This window comes from Hyla sarda, chromosome 2 (assembly GCF_029499605.1).
Source record: "Hyla sarda isolate aHylSar1 chromosome 2, aHylSar1.hap1, whole genome shotgun sequence".
Classification (NCBI taxonomy): Eukaryota; Metazoa; Chordata; class Amphibia; order Anura; family Hylidae; genus Hyla; species Hyla sarda.
Window position 1 is genome coordinate 205,412,943 of NC_079190.1, and position 9,941 is coordinate 205,422,883.

Consider the following 9,941-nt stretch of genomic DNA (forward strand, 5'->3'; position numbering starts at 1 on the left):
CCCTCTTTTGTACGCCAATATCTTTTATCTACTACAGGCATCATTGTATCAACCTCAATAATACAATGCAACTACTAACTCTATTTTCCATCCAGTTGGATACAGTAACAGTGCAATAAATGGCTGTTCAATAGTTGGATACAGTATCGCTGCAATAGGTGACTGTTTAATTGACTTATGGACAATCTATACATATTGTGCAATAATTTTCTATATTTTATTTTATTTTCTATATATATATGTTCTAGTCCATAGCAAGGACCCTTCTTGGACATATATTTAAAATTTTCAAATAAATAATACCCTATATACAACTAGTCTGTCAGTGTATGTATATATATATATATATATATATATATATATATATATATATATATATAGCTAGAGTCCTGCACCATAATTTGTTTTTACAGTTCCTGACATTGACAGAGGTGTCAGCACAGTGGTCAGACAGAAAAAAAAATAAAAGAACTTCCTGTGAAGCATACAGCAGCCGATAAGTACTGGAAGGATTAAGGTTTTTAAATAGAAGTAATTTACAAATCTGTTTAACTTTCTGGCACCGGTTGACTTTAAAAAAATAGTTTTCCGCTTGAGTACCCCTTTTAACCCCTTAATGACCACGAGCGTAAATATATTTACGCTCGCGGCTGGCTCCTGTTATGTGAAGCGCGCTCAGGAGCTGAGCGCGCTTCATACCCGGCAGGTCCCGGTTGCTATCAGCAGCCAGGACCCATGGCTAATACCCCATTGGGCTGATGTCCAGTATTAACCCTTTTGACACCACAATCAAAGTTGATTGCGGCATCTAAAACAGGAGAGCCCAGCTGCCGGTTAGCTCAGTGGGCTGTTCGGGACCTCTGTGGTGAAATTGCGGCGTCCCGAACAGCTGAGAGGACAGCGGGGGACTTCATACCTTGCTTCCCGCTGTCCGATCGTTGCTCTGCTGCTCCATACCTGAGATTCAGGCTGGAGCAGCGAAGCACCGATAACACTGATCAATGCTGGTGCCAGAAAGTTAAACAGATATGTAAATTAAATCAGAGAAGAAGGAGTTCAGTTCACCTGATTCAACACGTGCACGGCCAGCCTCTGGATACAAAATGTAAATCGAGGAAGGGTGGAGCCAGCACTGAGTAAAAAATACTTCTTTATTGTAATCCAAGTTAAAAGTCCATGGAAGGCAAGGAAAAAATGAGCACAAGGACAAAAGTGCATGGTTGGAGCACCTCAGAATGCCGATGCATTTCAGGCCAATTGGCCCTTAGTCATGGTATACATGTTGTCTCTCCAACACACTCTTTTATACTGAGAAGGTCCAAGAGTTCGCCTACCACAAGGGGAGGGAGAACCGGTGACCAACCCATTTGGACAACCAACTTTATTGTCCAGAGTACAATGAAGCAAACATATAAAAGAGGACATTGAAAAAAAAAAAAAAAGGGAAATCAAGAGTTAACAAAAAAAGGCAATGCCAAAATTTCAAAAAATTCTATAAACTAATAGTGAAGAATAAAATCTGTTCTATTATTCAAACCAGAGGGAAGAATGCTATTGAATAAATAAATCCACATAGACACCTGCATAATAGGGAGGCTATGTGGATTTATTTATTCAATAGCATTCATCCCTCTGGATTAAATAATAGAACAGATTTCATTCTTAACTATTAGTTTTTGGAATGTTTTTAAATTTTGAAAGACCGCTTATCTAAAGGCACAGGGTACTGGGGTACAAGTGGTTATTGCTAAATGTCACACAATTTATTTTTCTACATGTGTATTGCATATTACATCATCTTAGTGCTGTGGCTTATATGGATATGAACCAGGATATCCTAGGCATTAGTAGAATACTTTGTTTATCTTGTATTAAAACAGGTTACTTATCACAGTTGTCTTATCATTGTTCAGTTTTGTCTGTCAATGTACTACACAGTACTGTTTAATTAGATTAGATACCTAAATGTATCCTGTTAGTGAAACATTATAGTTTTAAGGTAGGAAAGTGAAATTCCTTCCATTTTAATTAGGTAAAAGTGGTTGAACATCATGTATGACAAGCGTTTGCAGGTTCCAAATGGGTTTTAAAATCTGTCCTGAAGAATAGATAAGGAGTATGGCTTCAGTTACTGCCTGATATGCTTTGTATCATTTTTCCTGTCGTAACATGAAAGCTGTTCATCCTCATGTTAAATAGCCGCCTCCTAATCACATTATTGTTTCATAATGAAATTATCCATCATTGTGATAACTACTCCTTTGTTTTGTAGACACTTGAATCTAAGGTTAGAGTGAATATGAATTATGTCATTCTGGTGGATGTACACAAGAGTCTTTGCATTTGATTTTGTTCTATGAACAGTTTTTAATAATACCATTTTGTCAGCTTGACAGTGTTGATTTGGAAAAATAAGATATTTGTTTGAAATGCTTCAAATCATTTAATCCTATTACAATCTAATGTATTTGTCACGTATGGGCAGGGAGGAGTGAAGCCCTGAACTCAACCACTCCCACTTACCCTGCCTACTTGCGTACCCGCCCTAGGCAATGGGTCCACAACCACGGTGACAGTCCCTGCCTAAATAAGTGCAGGGAGTAAAACGTCAATAAAATTAATTTACAATACAGACAGAGATCAGGACACTCTATGGAATAACACACACTAACAGAAATAATAACTTATCAAACATACACAATGAGTCACAGTCCACAAGCTGAGTCAGTACCAAGAGATAACAGAAAAGCCAAATAGCAGAAACAGGAGAGGAGTCAGAGAGTGGAGCCAATGGGTCAAGTATGCCAGAAATACAAGATACAGTACAAACGCTAGCTAGGAGTATGAGCTCTTTCGCAGGTAAGGGCTGGATGAATACAGAGGGTTTAAATAGGGAGCTAAGCAGGTGAAAAGCCAACTGGTCAGCTGACCATCCAGTGAACAGAACGTTTCCACAGTAACCAGAATAACAAAAGACCACAGTGCAGATTAACCCTTTGGGTGCTAACAGTATTTTAATTAATCTTTTTTATTACTGTTGTCACATCCTTTAACTTAATAACATGCTACTCATATAGTATGCAATGTCGTTTTGAAAAATAATATTACTCCATTTCTTCTGCCTGGTAGGATGATATGAGTTAACCCTATTGTTCCTGTGCTGCCTATAGACTCATGGAAAGGAAACATTTTAATGAGTACATTTTAGTTGCCTTCTCTCCATTGACTTCATCTATTGGAAGAGTCTAGATGCTTGTGGAATAGAGTTGTATAGTTTTATAGCTCTTTCAAAAACTATCATCTTCTATGTTGATGTAGAACCCTTTTATTTATTTTTTTTACCCTTTTTTTTTTAACCATAGACTTGAATACGGTCTTGGGTATAAATAGGTCATGAAAACGATCTTTCTATTACCCCTAAATATAGTTACATATAGTTATGTTAACTCTTAGCATTTTGCCTAAACTGATTAATCCTAATTATTATAATCTCTCAGGGTACTGTAGTCAATTCAAGGCATTTATTATTCTGGTCACCTATCTTTAAAAACTCCAGGTCCACTATATCTTTTTCTTACACTTGAGCCAAAAATTGTATACTATATTCCATGTGCGGTCTGACTAGTGATTTGTAAAGTGATAGAATTCTGTTTATGCCATGTGCATCCATGCCTTTTTCAATTTATCCTATGTTCTTATTTGTCCTGACAGCAGCTTTCTGACACTACTGGTTGCAACAGCCTACGTTTCTTTTTGTGCCGGTGATCTAGGCATCACAGCTAATGAAGGGGCTACCTGTTTGTTGATAAAATGTTTATGGGTTGTGTGCCATCTCCATTGCTGGAGATCTAGGCATCACAGCTGAATACAGATGCTAAAGGTGGTGCCACTGGTTGCAATAGACGACCTGCTTGATTCCATGAACTGAAGTCCTTGTAGAGTTGGGAGTAGAGACTGTGAGCAGTGGGGGCTGATTCTTAAAAGCAGTGAGGGGGTGCTGTTTGCATTGCTAGATGGTGAAGCAGGACAGAAATTGATTGTGCTGGTCTCGGTGCTTCTCAACTGGCTGGTGTTATATAAATGGGAGTAGCCCTGTGGTTGGTGTGCAGTTACATGAAAAGGGCACAGCTGGAGAAAGATAGAGTATAAGTGCTGTTCTCAGGGGCCCGTATTGTTGATCTTTGAAAATGATTTTAATATCAGATAATTCACACAAATACCTTTTTTTTGGAGACTATTACATGTGATGTAGCCCCAAAATGTAATATGAATCGGGCCCTAGAAGGTCGTTGCCCAGCATATTTACTTTATAGCAAATGCACAAATATAATACAAGGTACCGGTAGTTTAATTGTGGAAGGTTTTGGCTTCATGAAATATTAAAGTAAATTATTTTAATTAATTACGTAATTAATTTATCCCCCAATAATAGATCTTTATGAGCGGACTACATATGGCCGGCTGGGGACAACTTTAAAACTGCATATCCTCATCATCTCTGCCGGCAGAAACGTCTCCTGGGCATGGTTAGGAAGAAGATTTTTCCATATATAACATGTTGCCACACATTATATATGGTAAAATTTGATGACAGTTTCCCTTTAAAATAAAAACATAGTGTAAGTTATATTCTTTTTTTTTTATTTCAGAACGATTACTCATGTTACAATTGAATTTATAGTCCGTATGACACCCACAGTACTGATCATTGTATTTGCTTTCAGTTCAAAACACTGAATCCACTGCCAGATGCTGGTGTTTGACATTGTAAAGAATGCATGTAATTACCCCAGTGATTGTTATCCACATTGTACATTGCGTTTAGTCTAAAAGCGTTGAGACAGATAAATACATATGTAATAGTAGAGTGGAATAAAAATCATGGTGCTTCTTTTGAAATTGTGGTTGATAATACAAAAAAATTTAGCCAGTTCTAACTTCTGCTCAGAGAGGTTGAGGGATGGAGTATGATAAGGACGTTGCTACAGATTTAAAGCTTAACCGGAATCTGCCACCAGGTTTATGCTGCCCTATCTGAAGTGTTCTGAAAATCGCTGTTTATTAGCTATCGACTACGTAGCATGCATGCGTTGGGTGTTGTTTTCATTAGATTGTCCTACAAAATAAAGACAACATGCCATTTTAACCATAAAGAAGAAAGGAAAGCACCCAAAAGGAGCAAAATTATGGAGTTGTTTATTTTTTTTATTTTACCCCATAAATATATTCTATTATTTTTTTTTTTAGATTTTGTGGTACAATAAGGAATGCCATTACAAAGTACAATAGGTCCCGCATAAAACGAGCCCTAATATGGCCCTGTAGATGGAGAATTTAAAGAATTATGACTATTAAAAGGTGAGAAGGAAAAAGAAAAATTTCTAGGTGGTCCAGTCAGTCAACATGGCTGCCGGAGCCCCACCTACCAACTCCACAGCCGCTTTGGCATTCTACTTTTATGGTCTGCCATAGTGGATTGCAGATAACACTTATAAGTGCTATACCTATTACCTATCCATAACACTGAACAGTATTAGTAATCAAAAGATTGCAATAAATGTAAAAAAAAAAATTGTAAGTACAATTGGTTGCGCAAAAAACAAGCCCTTATATGGGTCTGTGGATGGAAAAATAAGAGTTATAGCTATTATAAGAGAAGCAGAAAAAAAAAAAAAAAATGCCAAACTAAAAAATTAAGGCTATAGGAAAATTATCCTCAAAGCTCAAGATTTGCTTTTCAATTGTGCAATTGTGTGCATTTTCCTCCATCTTGTATGTAGGTCTGTGCATGTAAGTTTAGGGCTTCTGCACAGATCATAATACAGTCACAATAAAGCTACCATAGACATGTAGGATTCTGTAAAGGTTTAACAAACAAAAAATTGTTGCATGCTCCAGTTACATTTTTTTCCTTTTAGGGAAAATAACGGCATAAATATAGCTCCCAGTGGAGCCTGTATAGCAGTAGCACTAACCTAAAGGCCAAAGCACAAAGCTCTAATCATTTTATCTTTATCAAAGCCTTAGATACAATGTTCATAAAGCTTTCATGTGATATTTATAGTATTTTTTTTTTAACAAAATAAAAAATGTCTTATATGTCCACCAGGGGGCAGTATAATGCCTTCAATGTATCTGCTCCCTGAGGAAAGGAAACAATTTGAAATCTTTACTCTAGATCAAGGGTCTCAAACGGTGGCCCTCCAGATGTCGCAAAACTTCAACTCCCAGCATGCCCGACAGCTGTTAGCTGCAGCCAATGGCTGTCTAGGCATGTCCAGGCATGCTGGGAGATGAAGTTTTGCAACATCTGGAGGGCCACCAGTTTGAGACCCCTGCTCTAGATTAACATAACAATGTAATATTAGAATGATGACATCATAACAATTTTCTCTTATATACCTGTAGTTGATAAAACATAAATTTAATTCCATGGGGACAGTTTATCTTTAGATTTACATTAGCTCTTTTGTTGTTTTTTTTACATTTGTTGTAGTTTACACAAAACTGTGGTTTTCACAGCTATTTGGCGACTTTTTAACCTTAGCCTTTTACTAAATGTGCTGTTTATTAGGTCTAATTTTTATTTATTTATTTTTGCCTTTGCAGTGGTTACCGATTTATTGTAAGTCACAAAAAAAAGGACCACTACAGCAAACTCACTTCAGCCCAGATCATACTTTGGAACTGGCTTGGATCTATGCTATTTAGCATTTCATGAAGAACATGCATCTTTGAAAAAAATATGGGGTAAGTACACATGACATATGCACAGGCAAATAGGGTTATAAGTACTCGATTTACAATGATAACCTCCCCCCATTTCTTTACATGATGTGCACTTTAAGGAGAAGTGTCATTTAGGACAATTTATCCCCTATTCAAAGGATAGAGAATAAGTGTCTGATTGTGATTGTGGGGGGTCGGACCCCTGGGACCCCCCCCCCTGCGGTCTCCTGTATTGTGCCCCGTCTCTTCTCGTGAATGGAGCGGGGGTCAGCACGCACCCTCCATCAATCTCTATGGGAGAGCAAGAGATACACGAGTACGGCACATGTGTATCTCCAGGGCTCTCCCCTAGAGATGCCAGGAGGGGGCGTGTTGCCCACTGCTTTGTGCGGTGGTCAACACAGCTCCATGCACAGAGTGGTACCTGCCTGGAAGAGCCGAGGTGACGGGCAGGAGGTCCTACCAGTCAACCCCCCTCTGATCAGACACTTATCCACAGGATAGGGGATAACTTTGAGCATGAACTATCATCATCATTACACCTTATAGGAGTTGCAGCTAATGGTTTGGTGCAGCTAGCTTTTCCTTTACCAAGGACTGTTCCATGATGGGAGTAGTAGTACCTTTGCTAATAGACAGATCGCCCCAGGTGTCACTCCTGACACCCGCTGCAATCGTCCTGTATAATGTATAGATGCGGGTGGCATTCTCGCATCTAGATAGGACGAACGCATCGGGTGTCAGGAGTGATACCTGCTGTGATCTGTCCTTAACTGCAGGTACTACTGCTCCCAACATGGAGCACACTCTGCTCCATGCGGGTAGCTGTAGTACCTGCATTAACAGACAGATTGCAGCGGGTGTCACTTCTGACACCTGCTGCGATCGTCCTGTATAATGTATAGATGCAGGCAGTCGGCCACTCTTCTCTGGTCCCACTGTAGTATGAGTATATGCCATATATATACCTATTATTCATATTTCCCGCAGAGAGCTGTGATTGGCTGGAACCATCTGGCCAATCACAGCTCCCTGTGGGAAATATGAATAAGTGATGTGAATTCTATTCACATAACTGGCCGGCCGGAGTGTAGTGCAGAGATGCGAGCGCAGGAGACAGCTGCTCCATCTCTAAAATAGATAGGACAATTGCATCGGGTGTCAGGAGCGACACCTGCTGTGATCTATCTATTAGTACAGGTACTACAGCTCCCATCATGGAACAGTGTGTTCCATGCTGGGAGTAGTAGTACTACCTAAAAGATTTAAAAAATAGAGAAAAAAAGTGATACACACATACACACACTTTATTAAACACAATATTAAAATACATTACTAATAAAAAAAAATTATTATAAAAAATATATTATTTTTGCATTTAAACGGCCCCTTTCTACATTTTTATTATTGTCGGCTACATTTTTAGGTCCCTGCCTGCCTACATAAATTGATCCCTGTTTAAAAATTAACCTTAACATCTTTTTTGTCCTTCAATTTTCGGGAGTCAGCAGGGACCAAAAAATACAGCACTCACTATCAAAAATGATTGAGCAGTGCATTTCATAATTTTATTTTCTAGTTTTTGTTCTAAATCATATATTTTTTCTTTTCATGTAACTTTTTTTTTTTGCCCCATTTATTTTATTTTTTCGGGCATTTAGCGGTGCTGCCATGAATAATTGCGGGGGTCAGAGATGAGCCGAGGACAGGAACATCAGTAATATGTATACTACAGTAGGCAAAAGAAAGGCTGAGTTTCCCTGATTTACCAAAAATCCATAAATTTACAGAGGTCTTCTATCAGAAAGCAAAGATACTTCAAATTGTAATTTGCGGAGGCAGATGGCCGGGACAATAATGTATGTATGTATTTAATGTAATTGTGAAGGACGATGTCATTATAATTATTAATTACAATGACATCGGCCTTCACAAGAAACAATACCGTTTTTTAGATAACTTTTTAAAGTTTTCAAATCCATAACCGAAATTTCAGGTTGTCTATATTACACTCTACAACCAGCAACCCCCCTTACTTTCCTGATTCATATCTTCAGGAATACATTAACAAACTTCCAAGTTATTTAAAGAACTCAGCTACGATACATACAGGAGAAATTCAATTATTTACTGCTAAAGCCAGGTTCACATCACCTCCGAGGCACGGTTATGTCATCATTGTCTCAAATCGGCTGCAAATGTATCTGTACCTAGATCGACACAAGAATCATTACACAGAGTATGACCCAAACGAAGTCACTAGCTGACTATGTTTAGGTCATTGAATTGAACTGGTTCCATGCCGATCCAAGCACACATATGTTGGCAGACGATTTTGAGATATTGGTGACATAACCAATCCTGATGAGAACATCCTAACCATGGATGCATCTGCTCTTTTTTCTGCATTTAAAATGAAGTGGGATTATTTTGCACAAAACATTATCTAACTCCATCCACCCCCCCCAGGATACTAAAATATCTACTGCAGTCATATAATAGATACATTATACAATGATGTCAGAGTTTCAAGGTAATGAGCAAACAATAACTATTAAACTGACTTTAGACATAAGCTTGAAAGAAACAACATAACTAAGCATGCTACCAATATTCTCAAAAATAAATAAATAAATAAAAAAGCTCCACAAATGCATAAGGAAAGCCTTGATACACTTTAAATACAGTATAAGTGTGTGATGTTTTTCCCCACCTCCGTGGGCACCATAATACAAAAATAACTTTGCCAAGACAATCCTTTTAACCCCTTAAGGACAACGGGCATAAATGTACATCCTGATGTGCTGAGACTTAGCATACCAGGACATATATTTACATCCTGTACATGACGAGAGCACCAGAACAGTGCTCGCATCATGCACAGCAGGTCCCACCGCTAATGGTGGACATCAGTGATCCCGCTGATATCTGCCATTAACCCCTCAGATGCCGTAATCATACAGATCACAGCATCTGTGGCAATGCAACACTTTGAATGGATGATCGTATCGCTGGCGGCATGCATAGCACTGAACAGTATTAGCAATCAAATGATTGCTATAAATAGTCCCCTATGGGGACATAAAAAGTGTAAGAAAAAATAAAGTAAAAAACTGTTTAAAAAAACTTGCTGACTGACATAGAGGGGGAGAGTGCCCTGTCCTCAAGGGCTTACAATCTACAAGTACAATTGGTCATGCAAAAACAAACCT